Here is a 25,611-nt window from a genome sequence, read left to right as displayed (position 1 = left end):
CCAAATCCACATCAACTTGGGCATGGTATGGCCGATGAAACCCTCATTAACATGAACTCGGTGGATAAACATTCATCACCCACTTCCCCTACGTAACAAGGTTTGTACCCCGGTAGGGCCGAGTGCACTCCCTCGCGAAATAGGTTTTCATGGTTTCTACTATTTGGTAAGGCTATGTCCCAATTTATTGTTTTAGCGAGAGGTCATGTCAATTTATTATCTATCACGTTTTAAGTGAACTAAAGCGGTGAACTACGATAATTCTAATTGACACGGTCGATAAACTCGATGAGATGAGGATGCATGTTTTAGTTATGGCGATTTAGCGATGCATGTGACATATAAATAAAATGCAAACATAAAATAAATCCTAGTATGGCCTTCCTAAAATAGAAAAACTATTTAACTATTACAAATTCCGAAACCAACTCCATTGGTCCCTTGAACTTCGGTTGTGGCACGCGTCTCGAGGTAACACCGTCTTTATGTATCGCCATCTTGAAGAAATCCGTCTTTGGCAACTCCGAGATAAAATAAATTACATAGCAAATTACATAATTTCCTATTATACATTTGTAACTAAAATAAAATAAATCTATTAAATTACAAAACGGTGATACGAGATCACAATAAATTACAACCGAATCGATATTCCCATACATTTCGGGAAATACCAATTAAAACTAAGGCCATACTAAGTAAAAATTACATAATTCAAAAATTACATAAATTAAATTATGACAATCATAAAGAAAATGCAGCATTATAATATGTATGAACATGCCCAATTTTATGCTAAATCGCCTTTAATTAGCCAATATCGTATATTACTCGGTTTTTACGGATTTGCGTGATTTCAACATTTTATAATCACAAAAATTACGAAAATGCATATTTATGCATAACTTAATTACCCTAACCTCTCAGGACTCAAAATTTAGTCTTCACTAATAATTTGACCATAATTAACTCATATTTCTAAAATTGTTCATTAATGGACCAAAAATAGAAAAATAAGCTATAAACTTCAAATAAATCACAAAATTTGAAATTTAAACTCATGAACATTCTGGAAAAATACCATGACACTCATAATGTTCAAAACCTTAGGTTAAAAATTTCGAATTTTTCCGGGAAAACAATGTTGCGGTTTATCGGTTTTAACTAAAATAATCATAAAAACATGTGAAAAATTATATACATCAACTTTTCAATTTTAGATCTGAAAAAGATAATAAAATGCAACATATAATATTTTTTCTTAGTCATAGATTATGTTTTATTAATTTTTCACTAATAATGTCACTATTTATGCTATTTTTCTTCAAAAATCCATAAATCATGCAAAAAGACTTCACTATAGCCTATTATTTTACACACATCTTGTAAAATTGCATGTGACAACATACTAAATTTCTATGACCAGATTCGAAATTTATCTCATATTAACCTAGTTTACACCTAAATCCGAATTTAATAATGAAAAATCCATTTTTCGAGCATAAGAAGCCCAAAAATTATGAAACTTTACAGGTTATCTCAAAATAATATAAGTGACAACATATCCAAAAATCACAGGAAAATTCGAAGTTTAGCTAATTTTAGTCCGAAAATGACATTTTTACTCATAAAATCATATTTAAATGCCATTATTGTATAATATGAACAATAAAAATCCGTAAATTAACCAAAATATCCTAAAAACATTTTAGGACCAGAAATTTTAACATGCATAAATTAGTTTCGTGATATATCATAATAACACAAATTATACAAGTTTTATATGTTAATCTTTATATCTCGGAAAAACTTTTAACCGATTTGCATGCAAACAACCATGGCTCTGATACCAATTGAAGGAAAAGTAGATCTATATACTTAACATACTCATATATGTTTTAATTTAATTTGTCATAAAATTAAAGAATGATCTTATGCATGCAAACTTTTAAACAAAATAAGGAAGAAACATTGTTCTTACATTGGAAATTCGGTTAATATGGGCACAAGAGAGATCACCTTTCTCCCTTGTTCTTGAGCTTTCCTTTTGGATGAACAAAGACCCAAGTGTAGGATCTCTCCCAAGGATTTATACCCAAAGCTCACTCTTAATTAAAATTAATGTTATAAATACTAGTACAATATTAATCTTGTAGAAAAATGACCCAAAAATATTATAGGACTCTTTAATATTTTCGGTTTTATGGGAGAGGAAGAAGGAAGCTTTTTATCTCTCTAAAACTCAAATTTTAGATGAATGAATGAGAGAGTGAACCACAATAACATTATTGTGTATTTAGGTAAAAATAAGAGGAAAAACCAAAGTGGTTTTTCCTCTCTAAAAACCGGGTGGAAGGGGGGGCATGGGAGGGAGTCAATGCATGCTCTAGTTGTTCTTCACAATGAGCAATAAGTATGCAAGGCTAGATTAGTAGGTAATCATCATGCTCTCCACTAATATAATCAACATATAATTAGCTTAATCTTCCTCTAATTTTCGGTACATATAGTTAATATGGATTCCATATTATTTTTGTCAATTTGTCAATATGTCACATGTCACATGTCACATAAAATTGCTATGTATTTTTAACATATTAAAAATCAACGTATTTATGAAAATACGTCATATACAAAAACCGACTTAGTAATTCACAATTACTTGTACCAAAATATTTTACCAATTATAAATCACAATAAATTCTATTTACAATAATTCATTCAATTTCAATTGTTTCTTTAAACAATAATTTCATCTGAGTAATAATACAATTCGATTACTCAGACCGGATCTCATTTAATCAAATTTCAATGCGATACGTAAATTTTACTTCCAAAATCGTCCGTCAATTTTCAAGTAATTTAATTAACTCGTAACGTTATACGATTAATTAAATGATCAATTAAGAGTGTTGCCCTATAGGTATGACCTAGGGGATCAACTGATCACCACCGTCGCACGACAATAATGTCAAACTCTAGTCAGCCAATCATTACCGATATATGTTCATCAGTTGACAGTAAAAAATACTTCCCAATTGTATTCTTTAAAATGAGACTTAAACATGTGATCATCATGATCAACAGTCGTGATCGCATTATTGTCGGAGGATACATATTCCAACAGGAAGATCATTGATGACTTGGCCACCCATAAAGTTGAGTATGGAAATTCCAGGGGAAATCAAAGGAGAGCTGCTGAATCTCCTTCTGTAGCTGCATTAGAGGTTCTCACGGCGAGATTTGATAAGTACGAGTTGGGAGGAGCTTCAAAAGGAGGGATCTACCATGTGAATGCTGTTTCAGACGGTCCTTTCGTCTGGAAAAGATGTGGAGCTTAGGGACATGTTTCAGACAACTGTCCTAATCCCTTTGAGTCCTATGCTGCCTTTCAACATTATAGGCAGACAAACACTTACTATGAGCCGAATGTCCATCCGAATCTGAGGTGAAGCAGCCAAAATGTCTTCAATCCGACTCAACCTCCACAGCAGCAGCAGAATTATGTGCCCCCTCATAAGCAATAAAAGTTCCAAAAGCCTCCATATGTCCCTCAGCAACAACAGCAATTCCAAAATTCTGAGTTTGCCGAATTGAAGAACTTGTTGCTGAAGGTGTCCCAAGCTAGAGAGGCCGGGATGAAGATGTTAGAGAGCCAAATTGCCCAATTGGCTAGCAAGATTACAACTCGAGCCCCGGGACATTTACCGACTCAAACTGATCAAAAGGAGACCTTAAATGCAATTACCTTAAGGAGTGGGTCTACCCTTGATGGGCTCGCTATGGTTGAGGATGTCGCTGAAAAAGATGAGACGGAACCGAGTAAAAAGAAAGCTGTAACGATTAATAACAAGAAAAAGAGGATCAGCAGGTATGTCAGTCGATCGACTGACATACCCGGTCGATCGACCAGTCCGTGCAAAGAGACAGCTTCTGGAACTGTAGAACTCAGTCGATCGACTGAGCAACATGGTCGATCGACTGACCAAGCTGCCGAAAGTGATTTCTTTCGTCCTCCGATGCCCGATAACTTGAGGGACCACTTGTTTCGGGGTACTACTGCCTCGAAAATATTGAGGCCAAACCCGACTGCTGATGGGTCCGTTCTGATTCAGAAGTACGACCCTTTGTCGATTAATGGTTCACATTTGAGACGGTCTGAAGAAGGGTCAAGCTACAACAAGTAGAAGGTGGTGGATTTTCAGCCTAAATCCACCGATGCCGGCACGAGGGATTTAGAGGAGAGGGCTAAGTTGCTACTTTCAACCCCCTAGCCGGAGATATTAGTGCCGACAAAGGAAGAGGTATCATTTAATAAGTTTGAAAATGTTATCCGTAGCTTAAATGTACAAGTTCCTTTTCTTGAGTTAGTAAATCAAGTGCCTGCTTATATGAAATTCATGAAGCAACTCTTATCTAAAAAGAACTCACTTGAAACTGTGCATACTGTCGCACTCACTGAGGAATCATGCTCTTATTTAACTCACACTACACCCCTTAAGCTAGAAGACCCAGGTAGTTTTTCAGTCCCATGTAATATTGGCACCTTTCCTATTGAGAAAGCCTTATGTGACCTAGGAGCCAGTATTAGTGTAATGCCTTTGAGTCTTGCTAGGAAGTTAAAGTTGAATAGGTTTGCAGTCACGAACATGACAGTACAGATGGCTGATCGTTCTGCGGTCCACCCAACAGGAGTCTTAGAGGACATTCTCGTGCAAATAGGGAAGTTCTTCTTCCCTGTTGACTTCGTGGCCCGTCACTTGCAATACGGTTTCTTAAAAGAAATCTTATTTTATACTTCCTGATATGCCTATCTCTACCCCTACTCTTGTTTTGACACCTCCGCCCCAAACTGGGAGCAAAGTGGAGGAAGATTCTTCTGTTTTAGATATTGCAGGAGCTGGTTTGGGGAAGGAAGAGCCACATGTCGCTCCAGCTGTGAAGGAGCCAATAGTTCAAAGAGGCGGTGTAGGATGCCTTAGCTATGGCACGGATGAGGAGCCGAAGATGAGCAGTCAAAGCAACGAGTCGATGCGGATTCCGACGAGTCCGAAGAGGTCATTGAATGGAAAGATGTCCGACATGTTGATCCGTTGAGTTCTGCGGATGCTGGAGCTGAGAAGAGTGCAGCAGAGAAGATGAGCACTATTGAGGCTACCTCTTGTAGCCAGAAGTCGACCAAGTGGGCCATTCCGTGGACATTATTGATCAACTATTAGTTGATTAAGACTTTTTCAAAAACTATACACTTTATTGCTTTCGTTGAACTTTTTATTGTTTTGTGTGCGCGAGACTTCCCATTTTAAGTTTGCTTAGGATTTTTAGTACTTTATAACGTTACTTTGGGTTTTGCGAAATTTTTGGCGCGGTATTATGTGCGTTTGCAGGTTTATAGACCATATTAGCTGAAGTTCTCGAGCTAATTCGAAGAAATCAGAAAATTACAGCAGTATTTCCGTCGATTGATCGCCTACCTTGGTCGATCGGCGAGGTGCGACTTCCAGAGCTCTGTTCTGTTCATTCGATCGATCGATCGCTGCTATGGTCGATCGACCGTTGTCGCTGCTATACCTGTTCACGACCCTTCCCCTGCTGTGTTTGGTCGTTTTTGCGGAATTAAGGGAGTCTTTCCTCCTCTTTATTTTCCGACATAATTTTGTTTTCTTCAATTTCTTCATCTTATGCACATAATTACCGCTTCCACATTGCTTTCTTGGTTTTATGCGTGGTATTGTTGTCTTTTCAGGTACCTATTAGTAGCATTGCTGGGTACTGAAACCTCCTAGCTCACGCTAGTTTGGGGAGGTTTCCCTTTGCCGCGCTTAAAGTCTTGTGAGTCTCCATGTCTTCACTTCATGTCTTGTTTACTTAATTTTCTCGCAAATTCCCGTTTTCCTTTTCTTCATTACATGATTTTGCACAATGGGGACATTGTGCGATTTGGTTTGGGGAAGGGTTTTGCGTTGTATTTCATATGTTTTTGCATTCACGTTTACATTTTGTCTTGCATTGTTGTTTAATTTCTCCATATTTACAGAAAATTCAAAAAAAAAATTAAAAATTTCAACAAATTTCAAAAAATGCACGTTTATTTTAGCATATAGGTTGAGTCGGAACGGTAGTATTTCAATGATGACATTGCATTTGCATCTGTTTTATCGCCTAAGCCTTGCTAATTGACATGTTATTAGTACAATCAATTGCATAGTCTACGAGTTTTTATTATAATTCCTGCTGGACTTTGAACTTGACTTCGATTTTTGGCAAACTACATCATCTTCTGAGATTTAGAGCCTATAACTGGTGACATCCATGACCAGTTTATCTAGGATTGTAAGTAGTTCTCCTTATGAGACATGTTACATAAATATGCATAAATATGAACTTAATCTTCTTAATACCTGCGTGCATTCGGTTTGTGGTTTGTTGACACATGTGGTAGAGGTCCCCTTTTTCTCATCTTACCCATAAGCTCCACACTGCCAAAAATAGCCTTTTTGTCCCGTTTACTACATCCTACATTTAGCCTGCCCTTGTCAAGCTGGTTCTTTCGTTTTTGGGATTGTTACTACATTTTTGGTGGCATATGCTCATTTTGAGATGTTGTTGTGAAAATGGAAGAGGAAAGAAAGGAACAAAGAAAAAAGAAGAGAAAAAATGATTCGAAAAAGAAAAAAGAGAGTGATATACTGTTTAATGCAGTCGATCGACTGCTCTATTTGGTCGATCGACCGATGCCTGAGAAGAAAAGAAATCAATTCGCATGATTCAGGTCTTTATTTAAATGGCGATTTTTGCTCCCATGTTTCATTTGTATCTTATGGGGAGTTGATTATTTCGGAGATTGTGAGTTTTGTGCTTGCTATAGCACCGTGTGGATTGAAGTTTGAGCAAGAAGTGGATATTATCATATGGTTTTGTTACGGTACTAGCTTGATCACTTGTACCCCCACATTCCCATAAATGTTTTTCCTTTCATGCCCATTACCTCACATATCCCTTATTTACCTCGGCATGTGTCATGGTCATTTGTTCGGTTGGAATGCATATGTACGGTTGTAGAGGTTACTTTCATATTATATTGCAGGAATATTCTTATAGGTCGTAGTTAGGTGAGTGTCACTAACAAAATGAATTCTTTCTATCTTTCACACATATTCACCTGTATTTATTGAGTGATTTGAGCGACCCGTGAGAGTCCAATTTGATAAGTCTCTATCGTTGACAGTTTAGCAGTTTTTGACGACTACATAACTCGTTTGCATGATTCACATTTCTAATTGATTGTTGGTTTTTGCATTAAATTGGTTTAAGCTTTACTTGTGCATTTCGCTCTGAGATTGAACTCGTTCCATTAGGTTTTAGGATCGAGTCTACTTCTTGCTTGGGGACAAGCAAGGGTTTGGTTTGGGGAAGTTTGATGCGTGTCAATTATATGATGTTTTACACCCTATTTTAAACGCATTTCTGAGCTCATTTATGTGGTTTAAGGCTACTATTTGCCCCATTTCGTCTACTTTGGTATTTTTATGTAATATTGCAGATTTATGCGGAAATGAGTGGATATTGTGCCAAATCCGTCCCCGAGTATCTTGCATTGCATTTTACATGAAGTATTTGCTCAAGGAACGAGCTTGGTGCGCATTTCGAGGCCCGAAAGACAAATTCACGGGAAGTTAGAAGTCAAGTATCAGCTACTTCAGTCGATCGACCATTTCCCTTAGTCGATCGACCAGACCACGACTTCCAGGAGCCACTATTCAGAGCTTACCAGTCGATCGACCGACTTCAGTGGTCGATCGACCAAGCCGCTAAACTGCGTGAATTAATAGAACGAGGAATAGCATGCACATAGTAGCTAGGTTTTGGAAATAAGAACTATGTTGTATTCTATATAACGTATGCTAGGTTTTGAGAACAAGAGCCAGTTTTTAATCAAGTTTTTAATCTAGTTTTACTATCAGAAATTCTTTAGGGTTTTTTAGTTTATAATCTTTTCCATTCAATAAAAGTTACTTTGGCATTCGGGTTCTTGGATCTTTATTCTCTGCAATTGTGTTCGGTACTTTTCTGTTCTTATATTTAGTTTCATTGTTTTATTATCGTTCGTAGGATAGAATTGCTAGTTAGTATCCCAAAAGCCAATTATCGTTTATTGTTATTTGTTATTTAACTGTTTTAAGCATGAATTCAGTTGTTTTATTAGTCAACTTTACTGTTGTTTTTATCGTAGTCATGAGTAGCTAAATACCCTGTGCTAGGATGTAGGGAATATGTAGTGTAGGCGGCATTAGAATAGGGAACCCTGAATCGCGCCACGGTCGATCGACTGGCCTCGTGAGGTTTTGCTTCATTTTAATTGCTTTAAATTCTATTTTTCACGAATCGAGTGCACGCGACTAGTTGAATGCTTAGTAATTGACTGACCCATTAGATCGAAAGATAGGGAAGGTTACTAGACTACCAATTAAAATGACTAAACTATTCTAAGATCGAAAGATAGGTAAAGTTTAGAATATTAGTCACTTTTCAGGACGAGAGTCAGTACTAGTGATATTAGGGACCCGTAGCGAGATCAAAAGACGCTACTTGTTGAGAGTGGACCGAGAGGACCTCTTGTTTTCCCGCCTCATGTGTTTGTTTTAGACCTACCTTGTTTGCTTCCGCCGAAACTACAGTGAACCGACCATCCTTAGCACCCTTTTAAATATCTGTTTCGTCCATTTATTTAGTTTATTGTCTTTTATTGTTTTAGCTATAGACCAAATCAACTTAACCCCCACAATTGTTACCTTTGACTGAAATTAGACAACTAATAATTACATCTGCCTCTCTGTGGTTCGACCCTGTTACCACTAGCTTCTGTTAGTTTTAATAGGTATTTTAAATTTTGTTTTTGGTACTCACAACTACGGGTATCAACGGTCTTGGATGGTCCATGATGAACTTTAATCGGGATAGGTGATCGGCAACAACATTTTCGGCCCCCTTCTTGTCTTTAATCTCAAGATCAAATTCTTGCAAGAGAAAGATCCATCGTATCAATCTTGGCTTAACTTCTTGTTTGGTTAAGAGGTGCTTTAGTGCGGCATGATCGGTATGAACAATGACTTTGGAACCGATCAAGTAAGAGCGGAATTTGTCTAAGGCATAGACAATGGCAAGTAGCTCTTTCTCCTTGTCCTTTTTTTTGTCCTAGCACGACACCTACCGCATAGTCACTTGCATCACACATGAGCTCGAATGGCAAGTTCCAATCCGGTGATTGGACGATAGTTTCGGAAAACAAAGCCTTCTTGATCCTATGAAAAGACTCAAGACAATCATTTGTAAACACAAAGGGAGCATCTTTTAAAAGAAGTTCCGTAAGGGGTTTTGCAATTTTAGAAAAGTCTTTAATAGAACAGCGGTAGAATCCCGTATGGCCTAAGAAACTCCTTACACTTTCCACATTTACCGACGGGGGTAGTTTCTCAATAACTTAGACCTTAGCACGGTCCACTACAATTCCTCTTTCCGAGACAATATGACCAAGTACCACTCTTTCATTCACCATGAAGTGGCAGTTTTCCCAATTTAACACCAAGTCAACCTCTTCACAACGCTTCAACACTTTAGACAAGTTAGCCAAATATGCATCAAAAGAAGAACCATAGACATTAAAATAATCCATAAACACCTCCATAATAGACTCGATAAAGTTGGAAAAGATGCTTATCATGCAACGTTGGAAAGTGGCGGGGGCATTACAAAGACAAAAAAGGCATTCTACGGTAAGCAAAGGTACCATAGGGACATGTAAATGTGGTTTTCTCTTAGTCATCCGGGTGAATGGTTATTTGAAAGAACCCAGAATAACCATCTAGATAGCAAAAATACTTGTGACATGCCAACCGCTCCAACATTTGGTCAATAAAAGGCAATGGGTAGTGGTCTTTCTTGGTGGCCAAATTGAGCCTCCTATAGTCAATACACATTCTCCAACCCGTCACAATTCTAGTTAGAATTAGTTCACTTTAATCATTTTTTACTACGGTGTTTCCTCCTTTCTTAGGAACCACTTGGACCGGACTTACCCATTTAGAGTCGGAAATTGCATAAATAATACCTGCATCCAACAATTTAATCACTTCCTTTTTTACCACTTCTTGCATGTTAGGATTTAGTCGTCTTTGACCTTGGACAAATTGTTTATAGTCTTCCTCAAGATGGATTCTATGCATGCAAAATTCGAGGCTTATGCCCTTTAAATCATCAAGTTTGTATCCAATGGCTTTCTTGTGAGACTTTAAAACATGAAGCAATTTAGACAATTGACTCTCACGCAATTTAGCAATAGCAATTACCGGACACATCTCCTCATCATCTAGAAAAGCATACCTCAAATTTCAGGGGAGGGGTTTAAGTTCGGGTTTTTTTACCTCAAGGTCTTGAGGTGTAGAAACCAAACCTATAAAGTGAGAGCTTTCCTCCAATGATAGCTCTTCTCCATCCAGTTCATGCTCCAAAGCATCAATCTCCTCATTTCCAATCTCATCATCACCTGCAAATGACTCTAATAGCAAGAGTGCCTCCAAGGGATCTTTAGACAAAGATCGAGGTATAGAGTCTCCTATGACAATGTCAACAACATTCAAAACATCAATAGAATAACAAGACTCTTCTATCACAGGACTCTTTATGGCACTATTCAAATTGTATGTGACTTTATTGTCACCCACTTCCAATGTGATTTTATCATTCTTGACATCAATTACCGCCCCCACGGTATGTAAAGAGGGTCTTCCCAAAATGATTGGGATTTGGGCATCATAGGCCATGTCAAGAACAATAAAATCAACCCGAATGAAAAACTTACCAACCTTCACAGGAACATCCTCCAAAACTCCCAAAGGGAGTTTTTGTTGAACGATCCGCCATTTGCAATGTGACACTAGTATATTTTAAGACTCCCATATTAAGTGATGCGTGTCATTTACATGATGTTTTACACCCTATTTACACGCATTTCAAAGCTCAAATATGTAGTTTATGCTACTATTTTCCCTATTTCCGTCTACTTTCGTGTTTTTGTATAATATTGCAGAAATGTGAAGAATCCAGCGGAAAATGAGCCGAATCCGTTCCCGAGTGTTTAGCATAGGATTTGACATGAGGTATTGACTCGAGGAATGAGCTTGGTGCATGTTTCAAGGCCTAAAGATAGCAAAAGCATGGGTGCGTACGAGTTTAACAAGCAAAGAAGCACTTCACCATATTGCAGCCTGTTTCAGATGGCAATAACTCGAGTTCTAGAGCTGATAATCGAGTGATTCCAATTGGAGGTGAAAGCTTATCCTCTTAGCTTTCCAACGCCGCATAGAACGCCTGATTTTACCAAGTAACGAAGAAATGGAAGCTCTTTTAAGATCGCTGCGCGCTGCAGAATTCGTCAGAATGCATTACTGTACAGCACCCATGGTCGATCGACTGACCTACATGGTCGATCGACCAGAGCACGACTAACAGAAGCAACTGTTCAGCAAGAGTCAATCGATCGACTGGCCTCAGTGGTCGATCGACCATCCCATGAGCTGACGCGCAAATTAAAAGACGAGGAAGCCCATGTAATTAGGTTTAGGAATAAGGGTTTTACGTGACATTCCTATATAACGTAACTCCTTTCCTTTTCATTATCTATCATTCATTAGCTTAGTTAATTTCAGTTCATATAATACATTAGTTATTCGTAGTTAGAAATCTCAATAAAGTTCGTACTTTGCTTTCGGATTCATCTTGTTCCTTTTCTTCGGTAATTCTAATCTTTTAATTCCTATATTGTTATATTGTTAGGTCGTCGCCCAAAAGCGGCGCGCCACCTCGAAGTATGGGTGTGGTGTCAAATAGGTTTGGATCTAGGAAGCATGGTCAAGAGCGGGTAAAGAAATCAGGACATGACTTTAGGAAGGCTAGTAGGTTACGGTTTGGTACTTGGAATGTTGGCTCTTTGTGGGGAGATTAGCTGAGGTAGGGGAGGTTATGAAAAGGAGGAGAGTGCATATAATGTGTCTACAAGAGACAAAGTGGGTCGGAGATAAAGCAAGGGTGATAGCGCCTTGGGGTTATAAGCTTTGGTACACGGGCAAAGACAAAAGTCGTAATGGAGTGGGTATTGTCATTGATAAAGATTACATTGATGATGTAGTAGAAGTATCGAGAAAGAGTGATAGGATTATGAGTATTAAGCTTGTAGTCGGGGATGAGGTGGTGACGGTTATAAGTGCTTACGCACCTCAAGTAGGTTTGGATGCTTCTTTTCGACGAGCCTTCTGGGAAGATTTAGAAGAGGTTGTAGAACGAGTCCCTATTGGAGAGAAATTGATCATTGGTGGTGACCTCAATGGGCATGTGGGTACTAGTCGAGTTGGTTTTGAGAACATTCATGGGGGTTTTGGGTTCGGGGAGAGAAATGAAGCGGGAAGTGACATATTAGATTTTGCTTTGGCTTATGACTTGGGTATAATGAACACTTGGTTCGAGAAAAGACATTCTCATTTGGTGACTTATAGAAGTGGAGGTAATGCTAGTCAAATTGACTTCCTTTTGGTAAGGAATGTGTGGAGGAAAGAGTACACCGATTGCAAGGTCATACCCGGGGAAAGTGCCGCAACACAACATAGACTAGTGGTTCTTGATTTTCGGGGTAAGAGAGACTTGAGGAAGAGAAAGATAATCGGTGAGGCACGGATCAAGTGGTGGAAGCTACAAGGGGGAAACCAACAAGCGTTTTTGGATAAGGTTGGAAGTAGCGATATTTGGTCGGATTGCGAGGAGAAAGATATTGATGCAACGTGGGATAAATTGGAGCATGTTGTAAAGGATTTGGCGAGGGAGGTGTTAGGGGAATCTAAAGGGAATAGACCATCAAGTAAGGACACATCTTGGTGGAACGATGTGGTGAGACAAGCGATAAAGACTAAACGTGAATGCTATAAGGTTCGGGGAAATGTATGAGTGATGAGAACTTTGAAAAGTACAAGGAGGCTAGACGAGCCGCTAAAAAAGGCCGTACGGGATGCGAGGGCAAAAGTTAACCAAGAAGTGTATGCCAGGTTGGACACGAGAGAAGGAGAGAAGGATATCTATAAACGGCCCGCATAAGAGACCGAAAGACGAGAGATATTGGGAGAGTTAGGTGTGTGAAAGATATGGACGACAAGGTTAAGTTCGGGATAACGAGATAAAGGCTAGATGGTGTTCTTACTTTGATAATTTATTCAATGGACATCGGGAACAAGGTTTTGGGGATGTAGAGGTAACACCAAGCATGGTTAATCGGGAATTTGTGCGTAGAATACAAAAGAGTGAAGTTAGAAAGGCGTTAAGGAAGATGGGGTCAAAGAAAGCAGAGGGACCGGATGGTATACCCATAGAAGTTTGGAGGTGCTTCGGGGGAGAAAGGGATCGAATGGGTAACCATGCTCTTCAACAAGATTTGGAGGAGCAACAAGATGCCATCGGCTTGGAGGAAAAGCACTCTAGTCCCTTTGTACAAGAACAAAGGTGATGTCCAAGAGTGTTCCAATTATCGGGAAATTAAACTTATGAGTCATACAATGAAGTTATGGGAGCGGGTAATCGAGCAAAGGCTTAGGAGATATGTAGACATCTCGGAAAACCAATTTGGATTTATGCCCGGGAGATCGACTATGGATGCGATTTTTATCATGAGACGGTTGATGGAATACCATCGGGACAAGAAGAAGGATTTGCATATGGTTTTTATTGACTTGGAAAAGGCATATGATAGGGTACCAAGAGAAGTACTTTGGTGGGCTTTGGCGAGAAAGGGTGTGTCGCGAAAATATATTGACCTCATAAAGGACATGTATGAGGGGGCTAGTGCAAGTGTTCGCACTAATGTTGGGAGAACGGAAGAATTTCCTATTACCATCGGGGTGCATCAAGGTTCCGCACTTAGTCCTTTTCTCTTTGCTATAGTTATGGATGAGTTGACAAGGGATATTCAGGACGACATCCCTTGGTGTATGATGTTTGCTGATGATATTGTGTTGATTGATGAGACAAAAGAGGGGTGGAGAGAAAGTTGGAATTGTGGAGGCAGACTTTAGAGACTCGTGGGTTCAGGTTGAGCGGGGAGTAAGACTGAGTATTTGAGGTGTCAGTTCACTAAGGTGGCGGGGTTGAGATCGACAGAGGCGGGGAGTATTATTTTCGATGGGAATGTTGTTGAGGGTTCGGTTTTCTTCAGATATCTAGGATCTATTATTCAAAAAGATGGGGAGTTAGACGGAGATGTGGCTCACAGAATTAAAGCGGGATGGTTGAAATGGAAGAGTGCTTCAGGGTTTCTATGCGATAAAGATATGCCCCAAAGATTAAAGGGAAAATTTTATCGCACGGCAATTAGGCCTGCCCTACTTTACGACTCCGAGTGTTGGGCCGTGAAACATTGTCACATTCAAAAGATGAGTGTGGCGGAGATGCGCATGTTGAGGTGGATGTGCGGACATACAAGGAAAGATCGGTTAAGGAATGAGGTGATTAGGGAAAAGGTAAAAGTGGCGCCAATAGAGGACAAGATGATGGAAAACCGATTAAGATGGTTTGGCCATGTGAGAAGGAGACCTATGGACGCACCTTTTGATTAGGAGGCCGGAGACTTGGAGAACAGAAAAGGTCCTTAGAGGCAGAGGAAGACCGAGACAGACATGGTTGAGAGTGATAGAGCACGATATGAGAGTTCTGGGGCTTGAGGAGAGTATGGTGACGGAGAGGGCACAATGGAGGGAAAGGATACATGTGGATTTTTAGTATTTGATGTTTTTGACAGATTTAGTGTTTTTTTATTCATTTAATTTAAAGAAATTAATTTATTTATTTTTCTCTCCTTTATTACACACTTTTTCAACAACCACTTTCTTATAGTTTTGACCTGGTTCATTCCGGATCCTTAATTCTATTTCGTTTTTCAAAATCGTTTTAATTTTTATTCTCGATTTAAATTTTAAGTTTTTATAAAAGAAAACCGGAATTCGATTTTAAAACCTGTAAGTTTACCTTGACTTTGTATTCCATTTCGCTCTCCCTTTTGTTTTTCATTTTTCCCTTTACTATTCGCATTTTGAGGAGGTGTGCGTTCACCCATTGACGGTTCTAAAGGATGATTCATGTCAGCCGACCCCAAATTATTTTGGGATTAAGGCTCTGATGTTGTTGTTGTTGTTGTTGTATTGTTATTTCGTTTCAGTAGTTTTAATTCTTGCTAGATAGAATCCCAAAGCCCTAGTTATAGTTTTATGTGAATTTATTCATCAATTATTTCAATTATGCAATTCTTTATGCCTATTATCAAATTAGTTCTTGTTATTTGTGTAAGTATGAGTAGCTAAACACCCCTTGCTAAGATGTAGGGGATCTATGGCGTAGATGGCATTAGAATAAGTGTGACCCCACATTAGGGCTTGGCCGATCGACTGGCTTAACTAGTCGACCGACTGAGCCGGTTGGTCGATCGACTCGGGTAGCTGGTCGATCGACTAACTTCGTGTCTGATTAGCACCGTATAATTCGTTAAGTGCAATATTTAACAATGAGACCGAGAGGAGACTTGTTAGATGCTTAGTTTTGACCAACCCATAGATCGAAAGATAGGGAAGGGCATTAATTAGCGAGTTGAGACGACTAAATTGCTGAGATCGAGAGATAATGTAATTTAGGCTTTAGGAACCACTTTTCAGGGCGAGAGCTAGCATTACTGAGACTTAGGGACTAGTAGCATAGGCCGAAAGGAGCTACTAGTTAACTTGGACCGAGAGGACTTGTTTTACCCATCCTACACGACTGTATTTCGGGCTTACCTAGGATTTTGTGCCATCGCAGCTATAGTGAACCGACCGTCTTAGCATTTCTTTCATCATTGTTTACATCTTCTGCTACTATTATTTGTTTATTTGGTTTATGTTATTAGATTTAGTTATAATTCTCATCAAAACCCCCTCACTGTTACCGTTAAGACTAGAATTGAAAACAACTATAAATTCCCTACCTCCCTGTGGTTCGACCCTGACTGCCGCTATCTATAGTAGTAGTTTGGAAATTATAAATATTATTTATGATACTCACATCGACAGGTATCAAATTTTCGCGCCGTTACCGGGGAGGCAGCGCTAGTTTCAGTTGTTTTTAATTTTAGTCTTTCTTTCTTTAGTCTCACGGAACTTCGGTTCCTTGAGACCGTTCTCATGTTTTATATTCTGAGTTTTCCACAGGAAGAGGATGAAATCTTTGGTGCTTATTTAGCCAGACTTTGGGAGTTTATTGAGCCCAGACGAGATGCCTTTTCTGATCTCCAAATATGCTGCACTATTTTCCGGCATATGAATGACCTTACGCAAGCATACCTCAAGTCTATAGGTAAGTGGGATTTCGAAGGATTCCCCGTAATTGAGGTATTAGAATTCTTTAATTGGTTTGCTACTGAATCTCTTAAACCCACTTTTTCTCTCCTGATGTTAACTTGAATGAGGGGGTGGGTGAGACCTTAGAAACCAATCTAGGAAATGCTGACGGAGACATAGAGGAGACCACTAGCGTGGTTGACAATCCTTTTTATGAGGATAGTCAACAATCCCTTTATGATTCTTACACAGATAGTGAGGATGATTTGGAGGCTCTCTTTGAGAATCTCCATCTTGACGAGTCTAGCGATGAGGACAGGGCCGTCTCGGGGATTTGAGGGCCCTGGACGAAATCGAAAGATGAGGCCCTACTAATACATTGTTGTCAAAAAGAATTGTAAGTAAGTGAATAATTATTTTTTGTTTTTTTAATTATTTGGCCTGATATTCCACTAAATCGTATGTTCGATCTTTAAATGGACATATTAATATGACCGTGTAAGTTTAAGATGTAAATTTCGCTTATCATGCAAAAAAATCATAAACAATAATAACAAATGTCGTAGTAAAAATATTAAACGTCAAAATCCAAAAAAAAAAAACTAACAATTATATAATGAATTGGAGAAAAGATAAATGAACAAGAGTTTACACACAATTCACACTCGTGATCTGTTATATTAATCAAAAAATCGTCCGGGAAGAGTTTTCATCTTAAATTTGATTAGCAAGTCCCTAAACCTTTAAAAGGGAACATGGAAGTACGGTTTGTATTCAAGAATATTTTATCAAAGAGGTAATTAATATTTTTGGGAAGAGTGAAAGAATTAGGAATACACATTAAATTAATTAATACGCAATGAAATGGAAAGTTCACATATTCCGTATAAGATGATTAACGCATGCTTACTATTGGGCCAAAGTTTGGCTGAACATTCACATTTACACAGCAAGTGCATTTTACGTGACTTTGGGCCAAAATTTTGGGGGCCCTGTGCAACCGCACGGGCCGCACAGGGCCAAAGACGGGCCTGGATGAGGAGAGTGATAGTCTAGAGGTTAAATGGGATACTTATGATTATATCGATGACGAGCCTATTTTAGGAGATCCCATTGACCCATTTGACTTTACTATCCCATGCATTTGGGACGATTATCCACCTGCTCCCTTAGTTGACCAGACTTCTCCACCTCACAAATCATACCCGTATGTGAATCTTAATTCTACTCGCGTTATTTTTGAATCAATTGCTCCTGAGCTCTCTAATTCTCCACCTGTGGTTAACTTGAGCTTTTATATTCCCCCCTTAGCTGGAGGGCATAATTATTTTGTGGATGATTTTAGTAGCTGCCATAGGAAATTTGTTAGGCTTAAACGATTTTACATTTTAATTTCCTATGTTATTTCTATCTTATGGTGCTACTTACAGTTTTGTGTAGCACATGCGCAGATGTATGATAGGTTGCTGAGAGCCTTGAGTTGTTTTGATTGGGATCCATTAGAGTGAGTTGCTGAAGAAAAAGAGTACGAGCGGGACCGGTCTGAAACCAGCGCTAGCCGGGAGGCAATCCGGATGTGATTTGTTTAGTTTTGCTAATAAAATTCGTAGTTGTTTAAAAAATAAATAAAAACTCTTATTGTGTGCTTAGTTTAATTTCCATCTTTAGACTGTTACAATTGGGTTTAGCGCAATTTTGGGCGCGTTTTTATGTTCGTTTACAGGTTATTAGACCGAGTTAACTCAATTCATTGAGTTAATTCGAAGAAAGAAGCTGTTTCGTCAGGTTGGTCAGTCGATCGACTGACCTAGCTGGTCGATCGACTGCCCTCAACAGTACAATACCCTCTAATCATCGTGAACTGGTCGATCGACCAGGACCATCGGTCGATCGACCACTGTAGCTGCTGTACTTCTTTCTTCAATTTAATTCCTTGCACGTAATTTACCGCTTCGTTTTTGTTTTCTCGAATAATGCGCGGTATATTCTGTCTTTTCAGGTACTTGTTGGTAGCACTGCTGGCTACTAAAACCTCCTAGCTCACGCTGGTTTGGGGAGGTTTCCTTTTGCGCGCTTAAAGTCTTGTGAGTTTCCGAGCTCTAACTTCATGTCTTGTTTACTTAGTGATCGCAAAATCCCATTTTACTTTGTTTCTTTTCTCACATGATTTTGCACAATGAGGGCATTGTGTGATTTGGTTTGGGGAAGGGGTTTGCGTTGCATTCATTTTGTTTTGCATTCACGTTTATTTTTTGTCTGGCATTGTTATCTAATTTCCCTTATATAAAAAAAATTCAAATTTTTTTTTTTGAAAAATATCAAAAAAAATATACCACGTTTGATTTTGCATATTAGGTTGAGTCAGATTGGAGTATTCATTTCTGATAGCAGTCTTTTTGCTTAAGCCTTGCATTGTTTCACGTCTTTTAGGAAAAGTTTTTGCAATATCTCGAATTTCGTTTCGAAATTTGTTGAACAATTAGACTTGACTTGAAATTTTGGCAAACTACAAAACTTTCTAAGGAACTAGAGCTTTATAAACTGGTGTCATTCATGACCAGTTTCATTTAGGATTGTGAGTAGTTACTCCCTGCATATCGTGTAACATTAATTTGCACAAGTATGACATTTAATTTCTTTTTTGCCTGCATACATTCAGGTTAGTGGTTGGTATTGCATGTTTTGAGAATGCTTGCGAAAATCCCTTTTGTTCATTTTACCCATTAGTTTCACATTAGCCAAAAATTGCCAGTTGACCCTTTAGCTACAATCCTTAAAATAAGCCTACCATTTGCTGGGCTAGTTTAGTAGTTTTAGTGGTATTCTTTGTATTGTATCAATTTTGGCTCGATTTGCACTCTATGAAGTTGGTAATGAATGAAGGAGAAAAGAAAAAGAAAATTGAAAAATAGTGACTGCTGGAAAAAAAATGGAAAAAAAAACGAAAAAAAAAAGAAAACAAAAGAAAAAGAAACGGCAAAGAAAAAAAAAAGAAAAAAAAAAGTTTACTCCTATGTTTGCTTTATATTTTATGAGGAGTGTTATTTGGATTAGTGAAGTGTTTGCCTAATTCATTAAGGCATTTGTGCTTATTTCATTGAGTTAGAAGTGGATGTATTTATTCGGTTTGATAGGATGCTAGCTTGGCTATTTCCCTCTCATTCCCATATCATTTTGCCTTTTCTTACCCATAGCCTCACTTATCCATATCTTTGCAAGTATTTGGCATGTGATGGACCCTGAATGGTTGGAATGTATGTGCACGGTAGCTAGAATTACTTATCATACTATATTGCATGCATGATCATGTTGGTTGAGTCTAGGTGAGCGACTTTTGTTTCCTTCTCTCTTACACATATATTTGATTACCATTTGCTTTGTTGAGAGAAGCGTGACCCGGGAGAGTCCAATTTTGAAAGTCTTGCAAGGTCAAAAGTTCAACATCTTTTTGGAATATGCATAAATTCGTTTGCTTTACATTGCACTATTAGTAGTTGATTCATATGCATTAAATTGGTTTAAGTAGACGGTTTTAAGTTTGTCCACGTTTTGCTCCTTTCTATTGAGATTTAGTTTTAAATTTAGTTTTCTTGGGGCAAGCAAAGGTTTGGTTTGGGGAAGTTTGATGCGTGTCATTTATATGATGTTTTACACCCTATTTTACACGCATTTCAGAGCTCAAATTTGTATAATATTGCAGAAATGTGAAGAATCCAGTGGAAAATGAGCCGAATCCGTTCCCGAGTGTTTAGCATAGGATTTGATATGAGGTATTTACTCGAGGAATGAGCTTGGTGCGCGTTTCAAGGCCTAAAGATAGCAAAAGCATGGGTGCGTACGAGTTTAACAAGGAAAGAAGCACTTCACGATATTACAGCCTACTTCAGATGGAAATATCTCGCGTTCTAGAGCTGATAATCGAGTGATTCTAATTGGAGGTGAAATCTTATCCTCTTAGCTTTCCAATGCCTCATAGAACGCCTGATTTGACCATGTAACGAAGAAATGGCAGCTCTTTTAAGATCGTTGCGCACTGCTGAATTCGTCAGAATGCATTACTGTACAGCACCCTTGGTCGATCGACTGGCCTCACTGGTCAATCGACCAACCCACGAGCCGACGCGCAAATTAAAAGACGAGGAAGCCCATTGTAATAAGGTTTAGGAATAAGGGTTTTACGTGACATTCCTATATAACGTAACTCCTTTCCTATTCATTATCTACCATTCATTAGCTTAGTTAATTTCAGTTCCTATAATTCATTAGTTATTCGTAGTTAGAATTCTCAATAAAGTTCGTACTTTGCTTTCGGATTCATCTTGTTCCTTTGCTTCGGTAATTCTAATCTTTTAATTCCTATATTGTTATTTCGTTTCAGTAGTTTTAATTCTTGCTAGATAGAATCCCAAAGCCCTAGTTATAGTTTTATGCGAATTTATTCATGAATTATTTCAATTATGCAATTCTTTATGCCCATTATCAAATTAGTTCTTGTTATTTGCGTAAGTATGAGAAGCTAAACACCCCTTGCTAAGATGTAGGGGATCTATGGCGTTGATGGCATTAGAATAGGTGTGACCCCGCATTAGGGCTTGGTCGATCGACTGGCTTAACTAGTCGACCGACTAAGCCGGTTGGTCGATCGACTAACTTCGTGTCTGATTAGCACCGTATAATTCGTTAAGTGAAATATTTAACAATGAGACCGAGAGGAGACTTTTTAGATGCTTAGTTTTGACCAACCCATAGATCGAAAGATAGGGAAGGGCATTAATTAATGAGTTGAGACGACTAAATTGCTGAGATCGAGAGATAATGTAATTTAGGCTTTAGGAATCACTTTTCAGGGCGAGAGCTAGCATTAGTGAGACTTAGGGACTAGTAGCATAGGCCGAAAGGAGCTACTATTTAACTTGGACCGAGAGGACTTGTTTTACCCATCCTACACGACTGTATTTCGGACTTACCTAGGATTTTGTGCCATCGCAGCTATAGTGAACCGACCGTCTTAACATTTCTTTCATAATTGTTTACATCTTCTGCTACTATTATTTGTTTATTTGGTCTATGTTATTAGATTTAGTTATAATTCTCATCAAAACCCCCTCACTGTTACCGTTAAGACTAGAATTAAAAGCAACTATAAATTCCCTACCTCCCTGTGGTTCGACCCTGACTGCCGCTATCTATAGTAGTAGTTTGGAAATTATAAATATTATTTTTGATACTCACATCGACAGGTATCATTAAGCTTAACACAAATAGTATAAGGAATTACACTCACACTAGCACCTAAATCACATAAAGCTACCTGGATCTTTTAACTTAGGAGAGGACTTGTTTTGCAAAAGAGCACTAACCTCGGTGGTGAAGGCTATTGTTTCAACTTCGTCAAAAATCCTCTTCTTGGTTAAAATGTCATTCATGAACTTAGTATAAGATGGAATTTGAGTGATTAATTCGGTAAAAGAAACGGTTACCTGGAGATTTTTCACAACTTCCATGAACTTACCGAATTGAGAATTCTATTGATGCTTTGCCAATCTATGAGGCAAAGGCACTTTGAATTTTTCTGGCATCTTTGTTTCAACATCCTTCTTTGGAGGAGAATCCTCCACATCCTCGACTTCTTCAACCACAATTAAACCATCCACCTTCTTTGGAATATCCTCACCTTTCTTACCATTAGGAGAAATCTCCAACTCAACAAGTACCTCCTCATCTTCCTTAGGCATGGGTGGCTCATCATATTTCGTACTACTTCTCAAGGTGATGGCATCGAAGGTAGCATGCGGTTGCTCACCTTGAGGTGGTGATTGACCCGTTTTCCTTTGAGAGCTTGATGAGGCTAGTTGAGCCATTTGGTTCTCTAACATCTTGATTGCAGCATTGTGAGATTGATCACTCTTTTGTAGTTGAGCCAACATTTCCGATTGGGTCTTAGCCCTTTGCGTTACCAAGGCCTCAAGTTACCCCCTCCTTGGTTGTTTTGTTGGCCATTTAAGGTGGTGGACTTTGATTTTGTTGGTAATTTTGTTGGATTGGCCTTTATTGTTGTTTTTGATTTTGATAACCCGGTGGGGAATTATACTTTTGTGTTTGTGCAATGTAAGCATTTTGTTATTGTGGTTGGGGTTGAGGTTGAGAGTTCAGCACATTATTACTTTTATAAGACTTATTCGGGTGAAATCTTGAATTCGTGTTATAAGTATTTGAAAATGTACCCGGTGGATATAAATTTTGTCTAAAAGTTTGATAAGCGTATACCTCCTCCATAGTAGCTTGGCAATGAGTGGCATAATGACCCGCACCCCCGCAACCTTCATTAACAATGATTTGACTAGTAGAGGACACGTCATTGAGTTATTGAAGAGAAACCCCAACATCTTGTTCCGCCAATTGTTGTTGGAGTAAGGAAATTTGAGATAACAAGACGGGATTATCAGTAGATTCCTCCTTACCCTTGAGTGGCACACTTTGGGTATTGACATATTGCGCGTCATGGATTACCGTGGATTCGATTGTGGCATGCGCAATATCGGCATCAATTTGATCAAACCGCTCATTGTTGGCGCAATCAAGAATCCTTCGGGACTCGGCACAACATCCATTGTAGAATGTTATAGCGAGGAACCAAGCATCCAACCCATGACGTGGGCATTGTCTTTGTAGCTCCTTGTACCTCTCCCAAGCTTCATATAAGCTCTCAACAGCTTGTTCACGGAATCCGGTGATTTGGCTCCTCAAGGTTTGAGTTTTCTTCGGTGGAAAAAACTTTTGATAGAACGCAAAAGCCAATGTCTCCCAATTTGTGATCCCCATGGTGGTGCGATCAAGGCTATTAATCCAATGTTTTTCCTTGTCTTTCAAAGAGAAAAGGAAAAGTATTTCCCATATTTAGATTTGAGTGACGCCCGTTTGCCGAATCATGGAGCAATAATCGCAAAAGTTTTGCACATGCAAATTGGGATCCTCCAAAGGACTTCCCCCAAATTGCTTTCTCTCCAGAGGGCTATTGAAAGTCGGTTTGATCTCGAATTCCGGCGCGGTAATTTGAGTAGTTGTAATATTGGCCGGAAGCATAGCCACGGTGGGCTTGTAATGATCGGAAAGTTTCACCATCTTTTTGGTTGGAGATAGTGGTGGTGGTGGAGATGATGAACTATAAACCTTCTCCTCTTCACGAGCTTTAAGATCGTTTAACTAAGACTTTCTTGCACTATCAACATGCACGGGAGAAGCGGCTTCTTTAACTTCTTTCCAAAAATGTCGTCTCTAGAATATGATAAGTAACGGTATCAAGGAACAAGTGTTTCTCAAGACAATAGAAAATAATATAGAAATCAACAAATCTAAACGCAATAAAACTGTGCTCCCCGGCAATGGCGCCAAAATTTGATAGGCGATGTCGCACACCTAACAAAGATAATTTCCTTAGACACAAATAAATGTAGTAATAGGGGTCAAACACAAGGAGACGGTAATTGCGCTATGAAATGCTATGAGTAGACATCTATCAAGGTCGAATACGATTGGTTTGGTTTGTTTGTTGGTTTGTTAACTAGCAAATGAAACGATGTAAACTATATAATTAAAGGAGTCTAGGGGAGTCGGGTCACACATGCAATTATAAATATATATTCATGTTAAACTCGGATATGTTAACATTGTCAATTGTTTAGGCTTAAAGACACCCACCTATCGATATTAGTATCAACCATAGACCGGGTCCTAGAGAAACTCTCGTTTCTGACTTGGTCGTCCAACTACACATGCGTAGTCTAATCCGATTCCGTGCCTCTCCAATTATCGAACGAATTAACAAACTTTATCAATGAATACGACCTCTAAACAAAGATTAATCGTGACGATACAAACATGTGATGGAAACAATTAGACAATATTATATCAACCTAATTTATCATTTTACATATGTTAGTTATTGCATGGCTTCCCTAGTCCCTAGACAAACTTAATCAATGAATATTTCCCCCAGGACTGTTCAAAAACACGGGATCTTGACGGTTTTTCCATCAGGATTTTCCTTTCAATTATTGGCTTTTCGCTAATAATTGAGAGAAAACTCCTGACGGAAATTCCTTCAGGATCCTGTTGACTTTCCTGTTGGAATTTCCGTCAGGAGTATTCTATCAATAATTGACTTTTGGCTTGTTTAGGTGAGAGGACATCTGACGGGATTTCCGTCAGTAATAGTGTAAGTCTGACGGAACTTCCGTTAGGATGTATTGGCGCCGTTGCTTTTTTTAACGCGGCAGTAACCTGTGACGAATTCTGACGGGATTTCTGACACTAATCTTTTTGTTTCCCCAATTATCTGAAGGTCTAGAAATTCCGTCAGAATTTCCGTCAGTTTCCCGCATTATTTTTGTAGTGAAAATTAAAACTAATATGTAAACTATGAGAGAATTTTTGTGTGCTAAAGAATACAAGAAATATGAGAATGTATGATGAAAATTGGATGGTAATTAGGCCGGACCTAGCTCTCTATTTATAGGGAGCTAGGAGTTGAAACGTATGCGCATAGAGGAGGGTAACCCCGATTGGGGGCGCCAAGCCCGATCAGGGTCGTGGATTTCCAGCTCGTTCTCCTTAATTCCTCCAGTTAATGCTTATGGAATTCAATGCTTAGTGATAAATGCCTCACTAAGCGTCCGATAATGACCTTTAAACTTGGCATACAATGCACTCTAGATGTTGGAGCTGGTGTCCTCCACAAATTAGTGTGATAACATTTGTAAATCTCTTACAGGTTCACAAGGGTATACTTCGTATATTTAATCAGTTGATTAACATTTACCTAATAACGGTTGGCTTGCTAGAAAGTTTGACGTTATTATCATACAGATGGCGGTGATCAACTGGTCCCTAAAGGTCACACCTATAGGACGTGTTTGAGAAATATGGTTATAGAAATATAATTTCATTGATGCCCAAAATGACTATAGAGTTAGTCAATGTGTTGATGAGATAATTATTTAATGAAAATTAAATAATATTAAGTTGAGACGAATTAACTGTCAATTCGTAAATTAAATATAATAAGTTATATTTAAATTAAATCTATATAAGGTTAGTTTGGACGAATTAATCTGTTAATTCGTAGTTAAATATAATCAGTTGTATTTAATATCAACAAGTTGAATGTGTCATAGTGGTAATAGTGAGGGTACACAAGCCAAGAGGTCATGGG

General features: G+C 38.6%; 1 non-coding gene across 1 annotated transcript; it reads left to right on the top strand.

The window, feature by feature from the left end:
- Positions 1-23,043: 23,043 nt before the first annotated feature.
- Positions 23,044-23,151, top strand: LOC141634658 (small nucleolar RNA R71). Its single transcript, XR_012539384.1, has one exon. It is a non-coding gene; the product is annotated as a small nucleolar RNA R71 (small nucleolar RNA).
- Positions 23,152-25,611: the final 2,460 nt, after the last annotated feature.

This window comes from Silene latifolia, chromosome Y (assembly GCF_048544455.1).
Source record: "Silene latifolia isolate original U9 population chromosome Y, ASM4854445v1, whole genome shotgun sequence".
NCBI classification, from domain to species: Eukaryota; Viridiplantae; Streptophyta; class Magnoliopsida; order Caryophyllales; family Caryophyllaceae; genus Silene; species Silene latifolia.
This window is presented reverse-complemented; position numbering and strand designations above follow the sequence as displayed.